Below are 20,423 nucleotides of genomic sequence, written 5' to 3'. Positions count from 1 at the left end.
GAGAAAGTCCATTATTATATGGTTTCACTCACTTGTGGAGCATAAGGAATAACGTGAGGGCACTGGGAGAAGGAGAGAAGTGAGTTGGGGGAAATCGGAGGGGGAGACGAAGCATGAGAGACTGTGGACTCTGAGAAACAAACTGAGGGTTTTGGAGGGGAGAGGGGTGGGGGGTTGGGTGATCCTGGTGGTGGGTATTAAGGAGGGCATGTATTGCATGGAGCACTGGGTGTGGTACATAAACAAAGAATCCTGGAACACTGAAAAAAATTTAAGAAGTTAAAAAATAAAAATAAAAATAGGAGGCATCTCTTTAGGACTTTCCAAAATACCTTCCATGCATCCCTTTTGTAACTGGCATTGAGGTTCTCATTTATTAACAGTGTTTGCTGAGTATGGTAGAAGATTTAAGAAGAAAAAGCATTTTCACATTTTTCCCTCCCTTTCTTCATTTTAGAGTGACACTAACAGGGAAACAAAGAAGGGATATAGAGACTTCAATGAATAAAGGATTACATCACACACAAGCTAATCTGTGAAGTAAATATTTTCTGGAGATCTACCTCTTCCAAATCATTGTCCTGGTATGCCAAAAAGCTAAAGAACATTAAAGCGATAGGATGACTGAGGGCGTCTAAGTAAATGATCACTTTATGGCAGAGTTTATAAAATTCTATTGACAAAGTTTGCATTCATGTGTTCATAGTTCTTAACAGCAGAATAATTACGGAAATAGTTTCATCTTACAGTGTCATGATGTCTTTCTAACTATTATTAATGATTTCAAGGAAATACAATAATGATCCCACATCCTCACATTCATTGAATATTATTTTTCTAGTCAAATCTGTTCAAATAAATTGAGTCCTCACAACAGGAATGACAGTTATAATGAGTTTGTTATTCTAAATGTTTGACTTTTCATGTTATTTTCCCTCCCTAATATTCTGAGAACCTCTTGGTTTTCTGATTTGGAAAATCTAGCCCTGGAGAATGTATCAATGTGCTCAAAGATATTTGTGAAAGTAACTATAAAGGTAATGGCATAGTTTTGTCATTGTCTATTATAACATCTACAAATCAATATTTTGTTTCAGTATTCAGGTACATAGAGGAATGCATATTGTTGAGCTTTGCTAATAAAGAAAGACTTGGAGATCTTAAAACACAGAGGGCTCCAAATTACAGATGGATTACATGATGGCATATACACTTCAAAGGGTCAGTATAGAAATGTTTCATTAGCCAAGAAATAAGACACTTTGGATTCACAAAGACACTCTTAGGAATCAATGGAGGGGATTATATAGTAGTGTCAATAACTTTTTTTTTTTTTTTTTGCTTTTTACTTGCAGTAATAATACAAGACATGAGTATACATATCTTTGTAGGGTTATGCACTTTTCACATACATTATATAAGTCTGCAAGGACATGTTCACAACAGGAAAAGTCAGAACCTTAGAAAGGTTAAATTCAAACAGAAGGATTCTCAGAGTAATATGAAAATTTCTGCTTGCAAGTCTGTGCAAATATAAATGTTTCCTGGGATATAGTACATTAAACAAGGCTATAAGAATAGCCCCCCTCCCCCCGGGGCACCTGGGTGGCTCAGTGGGTTAAGCCTCTGCCTTCGGCTCAGGTCATGATCTCAGGGTCCTGGGATCGAGTCCCTCAACAGGCTCTCTGCTCAGCAGGGAGCCTGCTTCCCTTCCTCTCTCTCTGCCTGCCTCTCTGCCTATTTGTGATCTCTGTCTCTCTAAAAAAAAAAAAAAAAAAAAAGAATAGCCCCCCCAAAAAACCACGAAACAAAATAAAAAACCTCTTACTAATTTAATATATTCTTTCATTCTCCCTCTCTCTTTCTCTTTCTTTCTTTCCTTCTTTCCTTCCTTCCTTCCTCCCTCCCTCCCTTTCTTTCTTCCTTCTCTCGGTGAGGTGCTTTCTTTTGTTGACTTCTAGTTTAGTTTCAGATACAGTATAAAGTACGTTAGACTTTTACAAAGAGAAATCATTTTTCTTAGTAATGACAGAAGATTGAAGTTAGTTTTGGAGGGGCGTTGTTTGTTGTTTGTTTGCTTGTTTTCTAATGAAGAAATGTGTCCTCCATAACTGATCTCTTATGATCAGCAGTTTCATTACTTTTCCTTTGCCAAAGAAAGTGAAAATCAGACCCAAGCACAATGGAGATACCGCGCCACGGTGCACAGGGAGCAGGTGCAGACACGGAGAGACTGAGTATTTTATGGAGTCAGGCTTTGACCACCTTGGACAGTGGCTGAGCAGTCGTAGTCCAGTTAATTGGATGGGAGAGACCTGGAGGCCACGTTTCAAGGAAAAGATTCCAGAAGTTTAAAACGAGGAGTTGGTTCTATTTTTATTTCACTTAAGGATGCCTGGTATCCTATTCCTGTGCTACAAACAAGAGATGATGAAATTTTCCAATTAAATAGAAAATGCTCAGGCTGGGTTTATGAGGTGCCAAATAATTGAGGGAGAACCCTCCTCACCATGGAACCCTGCCCACATTCACTCAAATATCCAGAATGTTTTGTCCATAACCGCTAACCACTGGGCTTTGAGGAACACTGCAGGTGTCTGCATGCTTCAGTTGCTAGGCAGATGCTGTCATTTTGTGTCCAAAGTTGAGAGTTAGCAGGGACTATTTTAAAAATATCCTCTTGGGCTTCATTTCATCTATGAATCTTATTTCTTTTACGGATATTAATTCTTCCAACTAAACTAGTGTTTTCCAAACATTTTGGTCTCAGGATCCCCTTTATACTCCTGAAAATGTTTGAAAACTTGAAAGAGCTCTTGTTTATGTGGGTCTTAGCTATCACTATTAGAAATTAAAACCTGCAAGTGTTAAAAGCACTTTTTAAATTATCACAAAGCAGCAATTATAAGCCCATTACAGGTTAACATGAATAACACATATTTTTATCAACATACCAATATTGTCTAAATAAAAGGTTTAGTGAGGAAAGTGGTGTTGTTATATGTTTTTTGTTGTTGTTTTGCAAATCTCCACAATTTCTGGCTTAATCAAAGACAGCTTCTTCATTCACATGTCAGACAGCCTCTGGAAATCTCCAAGTAACCTCATGAAGTACTAACAGTGACAGAGGCAAGATAATTTAAGTATTATGATCTTAGTATCACGGTTTTGACCTTATGGTGCCTCTGAAAGGGAGGAGCCTATCATTGGTCTCGGGATAGCCCTTTGAGAACTCCTGAGGTAAATAAACCTGAATAAAATTATGATCAAGTACAGTACCCTGGTTCAGAACTGAGGAAGTGTGGACACTGGTTCCTTATTCTCCAGAAGTTAGCTGAATTGTCACCACCTGAGAGGCTTTCCCTGACATTCTCTCTGAAGTGAGCTTTACCTACTCTCCATGTTCTGGAGCTTAGTGCCCTGTTTTGTCTTGTTTGTTTGTTTTTCTTTTAGAAACGCATCCCAATTTGTGATTTTAAAACTTACTTTTTTCTCCCTTTCTATGAACCTATCTCCCTTCCTACACTATATACTTCTTGAGTTTTCCTGTCTTACCTACTGTTGTATCCCTCATGTCCAGCATTGTGCCCAGCCCAGAGCCAGTATTCAGTAATTATTTGCTGACTTAATTGATGAGTAAATTAGTTATAGATTTATTTTACTCACTTTCCTTTTGGCCCTTAGTTCTTACACTGAGATGATCAGTGGACGTAGGAGAACTGAAGTAAATATGTTCTCATTCATTCAAACAATGTTTCTAAAGGACCTCTTCTGTGCTGGTCAAGTTTATAGGATAAAAAGACGAGCAAAACATAGTACCTATCCCTGGTCATATCCTTATATAATGGGGCACACTGAGAAAGGAAACTTAAGTTGAATCCTAAATAGAAAATGCAGTTTCTGTCAGGAGAGAAGCAAATCACAGTCTCTGAGATGAATGGAGGCCTGGCTTGTTGAAGAAGCTGCAAGGAAGTCAGTATGGCAGAGTTGTTCAAATGGCCGGAGGATGGCAGAGGGGAACCAGGGAGAAGAGTGAAATGGGAGGCCACAGAGATATATAGAACCGAGGACCTCACAGGCCAAAGTCCTGTGGGTTCTATATACCTCTGTGGCCTCCCATCTCACCCTTCTCCCTGGTTCTCCTCTGCCATCCTCCGGCCATTTGAACAACTACCATACTGACTTCCTTTGCAATTTCTTCAATATCCCAGATATTTTTTTGTGGAAATTGATAGCCTGATTTTAAAATTTATATGAAGTGTAAATGGCCAAAATTAGCAAAGATCCTTTTGAAGGAGAAAGAGGTCTTATATAGGTATTTACTAAGACTACATTAACTAAAATAGTATTGACACAAAGATGGACAAAGAAGTTTCTAGAAAGAATAGAATCCAAACACAAATTCACATAAATAGGATTTACGACAAATGTGCCACATCAATGTAGAGGAAATACTACTTTCCAAAAATAGCATTAAATCATTTTGATATCCCTATTAAAAGAATAAGTGAAATCTTCACCCTTAACTCACACCACATACAAAAATCAATTCTACAAGCATCACAGAAACTAAAGGAACAGGAACAAGTTAAAACCATATAGATTCTTAGAAGATACAGAAGAGTTTTTTTTTAATGCCTTGAGTTAGGCAGTTTTCTTAAATAGAATGCAAAGAACACTAGGCATAAAGGAAAGATTAATTAAACTGCATTATAAGTCAGAATCTTAATTTACTAAATGACATCATCAAGACAGTGAAAAGACTAGGGAGAGGGTGGACGAATTAATTGCTATTAATGTATTTCCAAAAAAGAACTCTTCCCCCTCCTCTCTCTGTCTCTATATGTCCACATATATATCTATATGTGTGTATATATATGCATATCTATAAAACACGTTATTATTGAACATATACATTGTACATATACATTATGTATGTATATGTTTATATAAGCATATATGTGTTTACATATGTAAAACTGTGTACCTCAATAAGAAAAAAATAGATAACACAATATGAATGGGCAATAACTTGAAAAAACACTTTACCAGGAAGGATCTCTATATGATCAATGAACATATGAAAAGAAGGTCAACATTGTTAGGTATTTGGGAAATGCAAAGAGAGGCACATTGAGGTAACACTACACATTCGCAAGGATAACTAAGATAAACCCAAACTAAAAACACTCCAAAATATATCAAGTGTCTTATGTGTGCAGAGTATGGGAACTCTCATACCCTTTGCGAAACTGTAGGGAAATACCTTCTAAAAATTAAAAGTGTGCTTATCCTCTAACCCGATTATTTCCCTCCTAGTAGTATACCCCAAAGAAATGTTACATGTGCACCAAAACACATACAATAACATCCATAACAGCCCCAAACTGGGAAAAAAATACAAACATCCATTAAAAAAGAATGGATAAATAAACTGTGCTATACTAGTACAATGGAATACTATATAGCAATGAAAATGAATGCATCACAGCTACCCTCAGCGATGTGGATAAATCCCACAGACACAAGACTGAGTGAAAGAAGATCGACACACATGGGTCTACGCAATATAACACATCTATAAGAAGTTAAACATAGGCAAACAGATCTTTGGTAAGAGATCCTAGAGTTCCTTTTCTGTGGGTTGGGAATGGGGTAAGTAATGAGTAGGAGAAAGGTAGGAGGCAGACTTCTGGTTTGCTGGTAATGATTTTATCTGGGTTGTGGGCCAGTTGTGTTTCTTTGGTAAAACTTGTTATAATGCATATTGCAGATCTGCACCCTTTATGGTATATATGCTACACAGCAATAAAGGAGTAAAACAAAACAAAACAAATCTGTTGTTTTCTAACTAGAATGCAGGCATACATTTGGGATTCCCTCCCATACTACTGACTCAATATTTGACTCTTTTTTTTTTTCTTAAGATTTATTTATTTGACACAGAGAGAGAGAGAGAGAGAGAGAACAGCAGGCAGAGCAGCAGGCAGAGGGAGAGGGAGAAGCAGGCTCGCTGAGCAGGTATCCCGATGTGGGACTCGATCCCAGGACCCTGCGATCATGACCTGAGCTGAAGACAGACGCTTAACAACTAAACTACCCAGGCACCCCGTCGATATTTTACTCTTTGTCTCAGAAAATACTTTTACCAAATATGTAGATAGTGTATAATGTAATTAATAGCTACTTTTTTTTTTTTTTTTTTAAATGACAGGGTAGCTGGTACAGAAGAGAGCACTGGGATGCCAAGCTCTTTCAAAGACCGGCAGCAGGCCATGAGATACTTGGCTCAGTTTGAATTGTGTTCGTCAGGCAATTTGTTGATTCTGTTGAGTATCTAATTCTGCTGTTGCTTTGTGTTTAGCTGAGCAACTCTGACTCATAATAGCTAATAAGAAATGTATTTGTAAACACACCAGAGGAGGGAAACAGTGCAAGCAAGTCTTTTAGGAGGGTTTTTAATATTCGAGGTTGATAATGGCTTGAGGCACCTTCAAAGGACGGGACTTCCATGTGGGGAAACAGAGGGTAAGATCAGCCCCCAACCAGGATGGACAGAAGCACTCAGACAGACAAACATCTCCCCAGACAGGGAGACAGACTCCCTGGTCTGTCTGTCCCACCTGGTGGTGGGGTGGCTAGTACGCAGAAGAAACAATGTTGAAAGGTATGTGATGACTTCAGGGAAGCCGAAGTGAATGGATAATCCATTCTTTCATTCATTCAACAAATATTTATTGAGTGTCTGCTCTAGAACAAGGACTATTTTAGTCAGTGTTACGGTTAAACAATCACCACATAGGGACCACATCCTCACAAGGGCTATGACCTAATAAACATGGAGGGTACAGATTCACTTCCAGGAAGTTATATTTCCAGGAAGAATATTTCCAGGAAGGCAGTTCCTGTGCTAATGAGAATATGCCTATATTTACTTTTTTATAAAAAGTATAGTCTTTTATTTGTACACTTCATCTACTGCTGACTTGTACAGAACACATGGTAAGGGAGTCTTGATGGAGTCATCCACATTCTTATCTTGTCTCCCTATAGGCAACATCACACACCTTTGTAAGACATTTGGATAATAAATAGTGGGCACAAGTTATGGTAAAATGCCTGTACCAATGCCAACTGAGTGCAGGACTTGCCTATATAGCACAGCATGAATTATTCAACTATTTTGTGTTAAATAGCCATTTTTGGAATCAAGTCTGTATATTTGGGATTTTTGTATTTTACATGGTAGACTTAATTTGCCCTTACCCTGAAATTATAAGGGTCATTCTGACACGCTGCTTTTAGCAAAGATTGCATAGTTATGTATGGAAAATGTATTTTAGAATAACAGAATGACTCTTTTAAACACACCCATTACATACACACACATCATTGTTGGCTGTTACTATATAAGCATATTGTGGCAGTCCTGGACACACTATATATTCTGAAATATTTTTATCATGTCCAAGGTTCCAGAGGTTTTAGAAGTTAAGCACAGGCTGTGGATTTTTTTTTTCCCATTACAAGGTAAAAAAAAAGTACGTATGCAATAGATGTGCAGAAGCAATTCCCAAACAAAAGAATAAAAAACTAGTAACATAAAGTGGTGACTGCAGGCTGGGCGTGCAATCCGGCAGCCGAGTGTAAAGTTAGACTCTGCTGTTCACTAGCGATAGAATCTTGACCAAGTGACAGGACCGTGTTCAGTTAGGGCCAGAAAGAAGAAAATGGGGGTTTTGACAGCACTCTGTTCAAAGGGTTATTGGGAATTTTAAATGAGATAAAGTAGACAGAATTTCTGTCTCATAATACGCATTTAAAAAAAACTTAATTTTTAGGAGAAACTTCTTTGTCAACCGAATTTATTTTAATCCTGTCTGCTGACTTTATGTGTTTCTTCTTATTTAAGGTCCAGTTATGATAACATATCTCTACAATGCTATAGGCATTTTCACTTTTCTCCCAGGAGACGAACGTCCCTGTTGTCACTTGGGCACTCCTGGCCTGGATCATCTTGGGTGTCTCTATGAGGTGTAAATGAAAAGAGAGGCTGTTTCGTGCCATGATATGATTTAGTTCATCATCAGGTGAACTGATAAAAAATAGATTGAAGGAGGTGCAGGCATTGTGAACTATAGTTAATCCAAACAGACATCTCATCGATGTCTTTGGGCATCAAGCCTGGAACTTCTTAGGAGCCAGTCTCCTATTTTGGAAAAAAATTAACCATTGTTTCTGATTCAGGGTTCATAGTGGGCCACATAAGTAAAATTTAGTCAGATCCTTTTTTCTGGGGCTAGATTGTGTAGCCCTAGTATTCCATCCCATCCTGTGCTCTTTATCCATTTTGCATATATCATATGAATTATTGTATTTAAGATGAATATTTGGGTCCTAAATGAATGGGGGAGTAGAAGTCTATTTTTAAAATGAATTCTCCTGGGGCACCTGGGTGTTGCAGTCGGTTGAGTGTCTGGCTCTTGGTTTTGGCTCTGGGCTTTGATCTCAGGGTCATGATCTCAGGGTCATGAGATCGAGTCCCACATTGGGCTTCACACTCAGTGCGGGGTCTTCTTGAGATTCTCTATCCTTCTGCCCCTCCTGCTCCTGATCTCTCTTTCTTAACAGCTTTTTTTTTTTTTAATTTTTATTTATTTATTTGACAGACAGAGATCACAAGTAGGCAGAGAGGCAGGCAGAGAGAGAGGAAGGGAAGCAGGCTTCCTGCTGAGCAGAGAGCCCGATGCGGGGCTCGATCCCAGGACCCTGGGACCATGACCTGAGCTGAAGGCAGAGGCTTTAACTCACTGAGCCTCCCAGGTGCCCCATGATCTCTCTTTCTAAAATCAATGAATACGTCTTTAAAAAAATGAATATCCTGAATTTGTGCAAATATTTATATCTATATACTTTCTGTTCAATATTCTCAATTTAATTCCTCTGTTTTCCTTGGTTATTGGCTGACATCTGGAAACATTATAGAATCTCTTATCCAGTCAAAAAAATAAGGTGGGGGGAGGTAGGCAAGTCAGTAACTTACTCCTGGCTTCTCTGAGAGTATCTCTATGCCAATAAAAATACTATTATTAGGCACTGTCTTAGTCAATTCGGGCGGCTAAAACAAAAATACCATAGACTGGGTTGTTTCAAGGACAAATATTTATCTCTCACGGTTCTGGAGGCTGGGAATTCCAAGAGCAAGGTAAGGCAGTTCTGATGTCTCCCAAGGACCACTTCCTGGCTTGTAGAGGGCTGCCTTCTTGCTGCGTCCTCACAAGGGAGAGGAAGCAGGGGAGAGGGCATGGGGGAGGGGAAGGGGAGAGTATCTTCTCATAAGGGCACTAATGTCATTATGAGGGCTCCATCCTTCTGACCTAATTATCTCCCCAAAGCCCATCTCCAAATACATCATATTAGGTACTTAAGCTTCAACATGTGAGTTTGGGCAGGACACAAGCCTCAGTCTGAAATAGTAATATTACCACCCCAATTGCTTTCCTCAACTTCCCACTTCCCTATGGCAAAATAACCAAGATTTGGAGTCATCCCACCACTTATACCACCCAAAGCAGGACAAAGAGTGATAACACCCCTCCTGGCAACATCGACATGCTCTCTAACTGTTCTGTTGGTTGGCCAGTGGGGAAAATAGGAGACACAGATAAGTACATTATGTTTGAAAGAAAACTGACTTCCATCCAGCTAAGGTTTGTCAAATTTGGTATATATTCTTGCTGTTGCTCTTATTCACCCAGAGTTTTCTTTACAGTTTGAAGATCACCATTTGAAATGCTCTTTGAGTGACGTAAAGTCAACCCCGGGATCCAAAGCAGCTTTGATGTTCGGCAGGGAAATGCTGGTGTGCTGAAATCCTAGTCCGCCATGTTTGCCACAGAATGTGGACCGCTCCAGCTACTCGTTACCTTTGCAGAAGCTCAGAGAGGAATTAAATGCAAAGCAGACACCTTTGGTAAGACAAAAAGCATTACTATCTTTCTGAAAGGCTCCCCTAGAAGATTTTTTGACCCTTCTTCCTTAAGAAATATGTGGCATTAAATTCAGTTCTTGTTTCAAACAAAACACTTATATGTCAATTGCAAGAAATATGTAGAGGGGTGAGGCTGACTTTAATATCTTATTGAACAGTGTGACAAGAATTTGTAAATGTACCAACTAACCACGGGATGACCTTTCAAAACTGAAATGCATAGGTGTGGATGACATTTCCTCACTCAGTTACTTATTTTGAAATCTAAATTAAAGCGCACACGCAGCACCAAATTAAATATCTCCTCCCCAGAGTGAATATCCCAATTATTTATAACTAAGCAACTTAAACATCCAGTAATCAACAAACATTAACATGTAAATACTTTGTTTTAATAAGCCATAAACATTAATAAGCACATGGCTGAAATTAGTTCTGCTGAAATTATTCATCTGCAACCCGAAATACCACATAAGGGCTGGAGAGAAATAAAACTGTTAAATTTGATTCTGAAAACATTCATGTGAGTTTGCAAAAATCCTCTTTATTTTCTGGTGGCTTTTTTTCAAGATTTTTTTTTTTTTCTCCCTCCCCCTGCTAGGAGACTTATAAAACTGAAATGTCAAGTGAGGGTTGCTTTATATCATGTTCTGTCAATCAAAGGAAGGGAGGCTTTATGCATCTGTTGCTAGTATATTGGCACTTTTTGAAGAGTGTTTCGGTGGGAGCGAGAATAAATAAAGATCCTTCAGGCACTTTCTCATTTATGGATGAGGAATCAAAGCAGTCTGAAACTTCATTTTCAGCCTGATACCCTGAAGATTGTTGGCTGATAATTCTGGATGGAACAGCTTATCTTGGCGGATTAGGGAGAACATGGCCTTCCTATTACTTCTGGCTTCGGCCTATTCAGCTGGGTAGACTTTGTCACACAGTATCTGGGCCTTTACATATGTCACTAATCTTATCTATATCTTTTCAGCTCCTTCTGTTGGAGCTGTGGTTCCCCTGCCTAAACCTCCCATTTCTTCATTACACCATCTGTATAGGCATTAGCCTTCACGCACCGCTTTCCTACACCAGTGCATTCAGTAATGGCAACTTTTGCAGACATGCTGTTTTTGTGAGCCGTTTGGGGCAGGGTTTTAGCCCAAATCTTGAGACTCTCACATTGGTTATATTCAAAAGCTCCCTGTAGTCTCTAAACAAAACTCATTTTTCCCCTTTACCAAATCCGCTTAACTAAATGAAATAATCCCTACACTGTATTATCTTGGACATCATTAAAGAGAATGTGGACATTTCCCTCCTGTGCCTGTCTGTGCGAGGCTGTCACTCCTTTCCCACGGGTGTGAGACAGCTGTTCTCCCATGAAACTGACAGGTGAACTTGTGTGTGCGACACATCAAGAGGCCCCCTGAGATTTCCTAACTGACGCTGTCCTCAAGATGTCTACAATCTACTGGGGAAACGGGAATTCACGGACATAACTATGAGGCAAGGTAAAAACCATGCATATACATTAAATGCTTGGATGGTTCATAAAGGGATAAGCGAAAGGAAGAACCTAAGAAGGCTGAGCGAAGGAGGCGGCATTTATAAACAAGCTGTGAACTGTTGCCATGGGGACCCGGAACTCTTCTAGTGTCTGTTTTCCATTTCTTTTGGAACGAGGGATAGAAGTCAAACGTGGTAATGGAACTTGTGTCTCAGGCCAGATGAGATCTGTATCAAAGACTGTTCTTTGCTCATCAAATATCCATTCTTCACTTTGCTCTGAAATTAACCTCACATTTAGCTGGGCACACTTCTCCCCTGAACACAGACTGTATTTGTCAATCTCCCTTGTATCTGCGTGGTGACCGTAAGCTTGAGTTCTGGTCAAGGCGATGCAAGTAGAAGAAACTCTCTTTAAAGGCAGAGGGTGAGCCCGTCCTCTTCCCTCCTGCCCTTCTGGTTCTTGAATGTGGATACGAGGGCGGGATCTCCAGCAGCTCTTTGGAAGGTGAGGGCAAAGGCCACACCCTAAGGAGAGCCTAGTGATAAATTCAAAGAAGCCTGGGTCTCTGACAGTGGAGGTACCTCACCAGCCTTGCCTTCCTCATCTCCGGCCTGTTTTTATGCAGGAGAGAAGTATACTTGTGTCTTGTTTTAGGGATGATTTTTATTTGTTTGTTTCGGTGAATCCTAACAGCCAAGTGAATCCTAACCAACACAGTCTATCCTCCCTGCTAAAATCCTAGTCTTATGAGTATGTCTCATGTAATGATACCTAATAAAGTTTCTAGCTTCCCAGCATAGCATGAAAATGTCATGATGCATCAGCCACAAAATATTTATTGGGTTCCTGCAATATTCAGTGCACTTTTCTAGACAACAAGAACAAAGTGATGGGGCCTGATTCCAGCCTTATGAAACTTAGATTCTACTTAGGGGGGTTAAAACAGGCTTGCTAAAGGAGAATTACTCAAATAAAGTTATGAAACACAAGTATCATAGGAGTACAACCCATAGCATCATATGAGTTGAGAGGAGACAGAAAACACTTAAAGCAGGGGTAGGTAGGGCTGCTGGATAAAATATAGGATACCCAGTTCAAATGAAATTTCAGGTTAAAAAAATAAATGTTGCTCAGTATGAACATATCCCAAATATCACATGGGGCATGTTTCTATTTTTTGAAAAAAATTTCTTCTTTATCTGAAATTCAAATCCCAAATTGAAACTAAAATTCTAAATTTCAATTGCCCAAACTATTTTCATGAACTATGCTGACACTACAAGATTATTTTTCTGAAATTCAGATTTAACCAGGCATCCCATATTTTTACTTGCTTAATCTGACAGCCCTCTGCCGTAAGCTGCTGTGATGTCTTCACAGAAGAGGTGGACAGTAAGCCGAAGGATACATACAATCAATGGAGAAGAAGGATGGGGCCATGCTTTTTTAAAGTGTGGTGCCCAAGGCCCAGAGCCCAGGCCAGAGCATCAGAATGACAGGACCCCATTTTCTTTCAATTTTACTCAGAAAACAAAAACAAAAACAAAAACAAAAAAGAAAACACATACACACAAAATGTTAAGTAATATTATTCTCAATATTGAGTAGAATTTAAAATTTGCATGAATTTTAATATAAAGCAGGGCTTCTGATGGGGCACCTGGGTGGCTCAGTCATTAAGAGTCTGCTTTTGGCTTAGGTCATGATCCCAGGATCCTGGGATCGAGCCCTGCATTGGGTTCCCTGCTCAGTGGGAAGCCTTCTTCTCTCTCTCTCCCATTCCCCCTGCTGTGTTCCCTCTCTCTCTGTGTCTCTGTCAAATAAATAAAATCTTAAAAAAAAAATATATATATATATATATATATATATATATATATGGCAAGCCTTCGCAACCTTGGCACTATTGACACTTTGGGCTGGGATAATTCTTTGTTGTGGGGACTGCCCTTTACATTTTAGGGTCTTGGGTCTTTAGCAGTCTCCCTGGCCTCCACCTGCTAGAAGCATGCTGTGTCAAGTTGCAACAACCAAAAATGCTTCCAGACATTGTCAAAAGTCCTCCGGGGGAAGGGGGCCAAAGTGACGCTTGGTTGAAAACCACTGGTATATAGCATGCCACTTCCAAAACAATTTTGTGGTTGTGAAGGATTATTTGGGGCCTTGCCCCCAAGTATCAATCCCATGAACAAGGTTCTGATGGTGACAGACAGAAGCATCTGACTGCCAACTTGAGTCAGGGTGTTACTTTTCTGTCTAATTTATTAGCTCTCCGCCCCACCCCCCCCCCCGCCCCCCTAGTTTTCCAGATTGTAAACTCCCTGAGGCAAGCCCGAATCCTCTCTCCAAGCACCCGGTGCCCACCTCACGACAGGAAGTCCATCCTTGCGAACTGAGTTGTGGAAAGAAACGTGCCTGGCTTCGGTTTTGAGAATCCCTGGAATCCGTGAATGAGCGCGGAGCGGAAGAGCGCGGCCTCTGACCTCGGGTAATAAGCTAGCGGGGCGGCGCCGTCAGTATCAGGTCAGTTTCGCGAGCAGGGCTTCCGCCCGAAGGCAGCTGCGCACGTCCTTCCCCAGACACGTGAGGCTTGCTGCTTGGCGTCCCCCACCGCCGCCTGCGCTTCCCATTTCCAGATTTCTAGCCTCTCCCCACCTAGTCAGGGGCCCTGTTCCTTCTAAGCTGTGGGCCACCGAGGCTGCTCCGGACCCCACTGACCACCGCGTGAGGGCTCGTCGGTAATCTGCGCCCACCCGGCTCTCTTGGCAACACGGTATCTAAACTGAAAGTAAGCTTCTGGGCCGGTACAGCGTCCTGGTAAGAAAACAGCCTCCAGGGCTGTGCAACCAATTCCTCCACAGAGACAGGAGAATCCAGGAGAAGGGGGGCGTTGTTAAGAAGTGTGAAAATCCATGAGGAGGGGCGCCTGGCTGGCTCAGCGGGAAAGTGTCCCCTTTCAGCTCAGATCACAACCTCAGGGTCCTGGGATCCAGGCCCCCGTGGGGCTTCCTGCTCAGCGGGGGAGTCTGCTTCTCTCTCTCCCCCCACCCCTCATGCGCATGCTTTCTCTCTCAAATAAATAAAATCGTAAAAAAAAGAAAATCCACGAGGAATTGTATAAAAAGATAATACACATTGTGTGTGTGCGTGTGTACTTACATGTGCATGCATGGACACGTGTGTGTACTTACATGTGCATGCATGCACACGTGTGTGTGTGTGTGTGTGTGTGTGTGGCAGGACTGTTCTCACATACAGTGAAATGATGGTGTGGTCCCTTGAGATTTTTCCCTTAGACCTAGTTTATCTAAGAGCTGTTCTTTCCAGTGAAGGGGATGGCCCTAGAGAGTGGACTTTGCAGTCAGGAGATGGGCCTGAAAACAGTTTCTCTTGCTCAGGCACTCCTCTTACTCTTTTCTCTTCTGCTTCTTTGTCAAGTCCACAGCGCACATTTTGGCCGTCATCTCTCTCCTAGTGCACACCGCAAGGTTATTCTTGCTGGCCTGAGCCACTGCGGTTTTGGGTGCCTTAGCACTTACTGTCTTAAATTCTCCTGTGGCTGTGACATGGAGGGCAGGTCCTCTGTAGGTCTGGTTAAGGCCAAGCCAAGTCCAAGCCAAGTTCTTACCTTCTAAGAACCACTGAGAGTAGGCAAGTCAAGAACCTGGCCCTCATTACATCCCAAGCCCATAGTAGGCATTGCTCATGAGTTTTCTAAACAGAGGGGCCCTTACAACCAGTATAATCCAGTTGGAGCTGGCACTCCAGATAAAGTCCTTTGCCACACCTGCCTGACGTGATGGGAAGTGGGACTGAGTGGGAAGGTTGGAAGAAGGACCCAGGAACGGGAGGCATGGGTGGAACAAGGGGCCTCAGCCCAGAGGCTAAGAGAGTGAAGCCCATAGAAAACTCTAGACGCAGAGGAAGCTGACCTCAGAAATGTGTCTATGAGTGAACAGGTCTGACTCTTGCTCTGAATGGCACTGGGAGAGTACATGTGAGAGAAAACTACGAAACGTTAGCAAAGGCAATATATAGCAACATTGTTATAGATGCTGATTAATTAATAAAGGAAAGATGAACTGTGAGAGTTGGCTTTGCCACAGAAGATTAATAATAATAATTATAGCCATGTATCTGACCTGCTTACTATCTTTGTCTTTCTACCCGTGCAGCAATGACAAATCCTGAGCATATTATCAACTGTAATAGATGAACTCTGTTGCGCACTTTATTTGATGACAACACTGAACTCACACGATGCAAAAATTAGAAAAAGAGGCATTTATCGCTCTCTTTCGTTTGCTTAGTGACAAAGCTTTGCTTTCCTTATAGTGTCACTGGGGGTGTTGCCATCTGTTCAGGGAACATGGCCACCAATTCACAAATTAGAGGAGATGATAACACTTTAGAGCTCGCGTAAAACAAAAGAACAGAAAATGGAAACCTAATTTTCTGCACTGGGCTCCAGCCTCCGACCATTGCTGGTAAAAATAAAAAAACAAAACCCACCTGTACTGTGAGCCCACCTTCACATTTCTACTGAAATTTCTTTCAAGTTTATTCAGATCGCCCCTGGCCCGTTCTCGGGGAGGACCCTGATACCTTTCCTGGCTAACTCACTGTGATGCAAAAAGATGGGAACTGAAAACAGTTCCGCTGAGGACGCAACAGGACCAGGAACCGTGGGAGAGGAGCAGGCCTTGCAGCTGGAATGGTGTCACCGCTTCCCAGAGCGAGAAGAGAAAGGTAAGGTTGCACAACTTCGATTCGAGAACATTCTTTTCTTACACTCATTTCTTTTTCTCCCCAATTCAGACTTTTATGCTTTTACTGGGGGATTTCCTTAACTCTGCGTGCAAGCTCGGACACTTCCATTTGTTGACTATTCTCAAAGCCTACTGAAGGGCAGCCACGTGCCAGGTGAGCACAGAGAGCGTCCTGATGAACAAGGCATGGTCCTGGCCCTTAGCCATCTGATGGTCGATTTAGAAAATAGAAGTATTTATGGACAGTTTCCATTGTACATGGAAAGTGGGAAGACAGAAGGCTGTGTAGGATCCAGCACTTCCATCCTACCTCAGTGTGCCTACTAGCTCAATTTCCCCTAAGATGCTGCTTCATTCATTGAGGCAGATCTTGTCAATGGCATTTCCAAGGGTCATTGCTGTACTTCCTCCTTGCTCACGGAATCCTAGTTTTGTTTGGACCAAGGTGATAAATGACTGCTTCGGGACTGGATGTTTGCCTCCCACCTAAATTTATATGTCAAAGTTTAAAATCCCAATGCGATGGGTGGAGCCTCTGGGGAATAATTAGGTCATGAGGGTGGAGCCCTCATAAATTTAATTAGGGCCCTTAAGAGACAGAAGAGAGATGATGACTCTCTGCTCTCCATTATGTGAGGACACAGCAAAATGAACACAGTCTGTAAACCAGGAAGAGGCTTCTCCACAGACACTGGATCGACTGGCCCCTTGATCTTGGACTTCCCAGCCTCCTGAACTGACAGAAATAAATTCCCACTCTTTAAGCTCCCCCCCCGTCTATGGTATTCTGTCATATGTTACAGCAGCCTGATGGCAAGTGATGGTGGACAATTGCATTTTCCTTTGCAATGCAAAGATGTGGCCATATGGCCCGGTTTCACCCAACGGGTGGTCTGCTGAAGGACCTCTGTGAAAGCATTTGCTTTCACACAAAAGAGATTGAAATGGGGAGAGTTCTCAGTGAACAATCTTCCCCTTCTTTCATGCTGGGGATGTGAGGACATGATGCTTGGAGCCACAGAAGCAATCTCAAGAATAAATGTGGAAATTCAACAGGCTACAAATGCAGAACAAACGAATGGGAAGATGCTGGGTCCCTGATGACATTGTTAAACTTCTGACCAGACCTTGGTATCTCTCCATTCGGATTGTTAACTGTACTATGAACTGGCTTGCCTTCCAACTGGATGTTAGCTTTTTTGGTTTCTTTGTACCCCAAAGCACTCTAAACTGACGTAGCCTTGTAATCAATCCTCCTTGCTAGTAAGCCTTAGTGATATTGTGTTGCCTAGCAGACATTACTGAATGACTCAGCCACTTGATGACTTTTCACTAATCTGGAGCAAGGATCTGCAAACTTTACCCCGTGGGCCCAGTGCCTGGTTTTGGATGGCCTGTGAGTTAACCATGGTTTTTGCATTTTCGAACGATTGAAACAAAAATCAAAACAAAAATATTTTATGATATGCAAAAATTATATAAAATCAACTGTCAGTGTCCGTAAGTAAAGTTTTATGGGAATTCGGCCATGCTCATTGATTTACATGTCATCCCTGGCTGCTTTCACGCAGAGGGTATTTGAGAGAAAACAGATGGGCTCAGAAGTCTAAGATATTTGCTCACTGGCCTTTAACAAGAAAATCTGTAGACCCCCTGCTCTACTACATGAATCCCCACTCAATCAGGGTGATCGAGACTGTATTTTAGGAATGTCCCTCTCTCCCCTCTTCTTGCCCTTGACCAAGGGGTTTCCTCCACTGAAAAGTGCCCTTCCTCTGTTCTCTCGGAAAACTTCGCATTGATTTATTGCTCTATTGAGTTGATAAAATCACTTTTACAAATATTAATCTGATTCTTACAAAAAGTTCTTTGAGATGATAAAGCAGAGATCAGTATTATTTTATGGAGAGGGAACAGAGGTCAAATGTCAAGGATGTTGGAGCTAGGCTGATGTAAGCTGAACGTTCAAAATTCCACTTGGTAGCTGTGTGACTTCAGGTAAGTCACTTAATTTTTCTGAGACTCAGATTTTCATTTATCGAACGAGGATAAAATACTTAACTCACTCTATGTGAAACGAATATGTGGCTGGCCCAAGTTCCCAGAAGGAGAAAGAGCTAAGGCTACAAGGTGGAATCTGGCTGATAATCTCGAGCTCTGTATGAATTTCCAGTTGGCTCTAAGAAACAGCACCATCAAGATAAATACCAGCTCAGAGATGACTAGGAATACACCCCAGAATTTCTATTTCTTAGACTGGAACTGATAGAGCAGTTAAGAAGCTACTCGCTTGCCTGGAAATCTAGCACCTTAAGAAAAAGAAAGGGAGAGAGGAGAGAGAATACAGTGTTCTCTTTCAACCATAGCATACATGGCTCACATGATCAATCAGTGGTCCTTAGTGGTTTTCAAAATGGTGTGCATACAAAACCCCCCAAGGCTTCCAACATTCCTTCTTATGTGGTTGTTCTAGTTAAAAATACAGCAAAATAGAAGAGCTCACTCTTTCGCTGAACTCCTTGGCCCTGAGACCTCTTTCTTCTTGCCTAAACTACTTCTCTGTCAGCCGCTGGGTGTCTTCTAGCTCCTACAGCATATTTTGAAATTGCATATTTCAATCACCTATATGAGCTAACCGAAGCTGAGTAATGAGTGTCTGGAAGGTTTGCACAAGGTTATTAAAAGTTTCTTAATCTGCCACCAACTTCTCTTTTAATATTGTTTGTGGATTTCCTAAAGCACAGGAATAAATTCCCTTGACCCTCTTACTCATTAACTTGGAGAGTATGGCAGAAAATCAAAGGTACGAGGCTGTTAGGGTATTTGGTCCCTTTTAATAACCTCATGACTGTAGCATTGAAAAGATAAGGCTATCATGGCTGTTGATCAAAAAGGCACAAAAAGGCAGCGAGAGCAACAGATACATCATTATGCAAACAGTGGTTTTAAAACCATTGCCTCTCCACTCATTTTCCTAATGGTATCCTTTAATTAGGACGCATTTTAATAAAAAATAATAAGATAGAGAAAATGGCAGCTTTGGAAAGTCTTCATCCTAGGGACTTTGAGTTGACAACCTATTAGGGATGACGAGGGATGGAGTCATTTAAAAGGGGTACGTGTGCATAGCAAGCACGGAGTTTTTACTTAGAGTGTTGCTATAATGGGAGGAAAATAGGAAGAGATGAATTTTGAGGCCCAAGAACAAGGCTCCTTTCCACCACTTGTAAGCTGTGACTATTCGAACAGGTCATTTCACTTCCTTGGGATTCGATTTTCTGATTTGTAATTGAAAAACACCACCAAAATTATAAACAGTATCCACCTTTCCTTGAATACCGAGCATGGACTTTAAATATTTCAATCACTTCAATAAGACTAAGCCACTATCCCCATTTTATAGGCGAGGAAAGCGATACTCAGGGAGGTCAGCTGTTGTGTCTGAGTTTAGGAGCTCAGTAAGTGCTGCAGTCAAGACAAAAACTTCGGGGTCCATCAGACAGGGCTGTGGTGAGAGTCTGGAGAGAAAAACAACAACAACAACAACAAAACTGTGCCTTTTCAAACCAAAATTGCCGGCACACAGATGCTTTTTAGAAGCACACCTCCAGAGGGTTTTGCCTAGAACGTTCAAAGAGAAGGTGGTTCAAAAGTACATTCTAAACACATTCCCATTTTGGGGAGTGAGAGAAGGGAGGTCTGTGTGTTCTTTTAAATGTGTAAGTAATAAAGAATAAATAGAACATGTCCTTTTGGTTTGTTTAGTTTTCAAATCATTCCAGCGCAATTTGCAGTAAAAACTGCTTTCATTTTTATGTGATCAAAGCAGTGCGTGATCCAATCAGGTCAACAACTGCGACAAGCCGGAACAATGCAAACATGCCTAAGCTCCCTGTTTACTAAAGATGTCCGCAGCAGATAATAATGTGCCTGTCCCAGGATATTTAAATAAAAATAAATACAAACCGGGGATACCAGCTTGAAGAGGAGTCTGACGCAGGCACGCAGCTGAAATGAGCAATTGTCATCAACCGTCCTCCTTGTTTTCAATTATAACTGAGAGCAGTGGCTGAAGTTTAGACTTCTTTTTTCCCTCCCTCCTCTGGAATTTCTCTGCCTTTCCCCCCAAATGGCGGTTTGCTGCTGAGGAACCTCATCTTTGAGT

Source organism: Martes martes (genome assembly GCF_963455335.1).
Source record: "Martes martes genome assembly, chromosome: 12".
In the NCBI taxonomy this organism is placed as follows: domain Eukaryota; kingdom Metazoa; phylum Chordata; class Mammalia; order Carnivora; family Mustelidae; genus Martes; species Martes martes.
This window is presented reverse-complemented; position numbering follows the sequence as displayed.